Below are 751 nucleotides of genomic sequence, written 5' to 3'. Positions count from 1 at the left end.
TAACGTATAACGATATGTAGCATTACGTTATAACGTATAACGTTATGTAGATATATGTTATATCGTATGTCGTTATGTATTATTACGATATAACATATAACGTTATTTAACATTACGTTATAACGTATTACGTTATGTAGATATATGTTATAACGTATAACGTTATAAAGTGTTACGATACAACGTATAACGTTATGTACTATTACGTTATAACATATAACGGTATGTAATCTTACGATATTACGTAAAACGTTATGTAGTATTACGTTATAACGTATAACGTTATGTAGATATATGTTATATCGTATGTCGTTATGCAGTATTACGATATAACATATAACGTTATTTAACATTACGTTATAACGAATAACGTTATGTAGATATATGTTATAACGTATAACGTTATATAGTGTTACGATACAACGTATTACGTTATGCAGAATATGTTATAACGTATGGCGTTATGTAGTATTACGATATAACATATAACGTTATTTAACATTACGTTGCAACGTATAACGTTATGTTGACATATGTTACAACGTATAACGTTATGTAGCATTACGTTATAACGTATAACGTTATATAGTATTACGTTATAGCGTATAACGATATGCAGCAATACGTTATAACGTATAAATTTATGTAGATATATGTTATATCGTATTACATTATATAGTGTTACGATACAACGTATAACGTTATGTAGTATTACGTTATAACATATAACGATATGTAGTATTACGATATA

Source organism: Bombus pyrosoma, unplaced genomic scaffold, assembly GCF_014825855.1.
Source record: "Bombus pyrosoma isolate SC7728 unplaced genomic scaffold, ASM1482585v1 HiC_scaffold_4726, whole genome shotgun sequence".
Lineage (NCBI taxonomy): Eukaryota > Metazoa > Arthropoda > Insecta > Hymenoptera > Apidae > Bombus > Bombus pyrosoma.
This window is presented reverse-complemented; position numbering follows the sequence as displayed.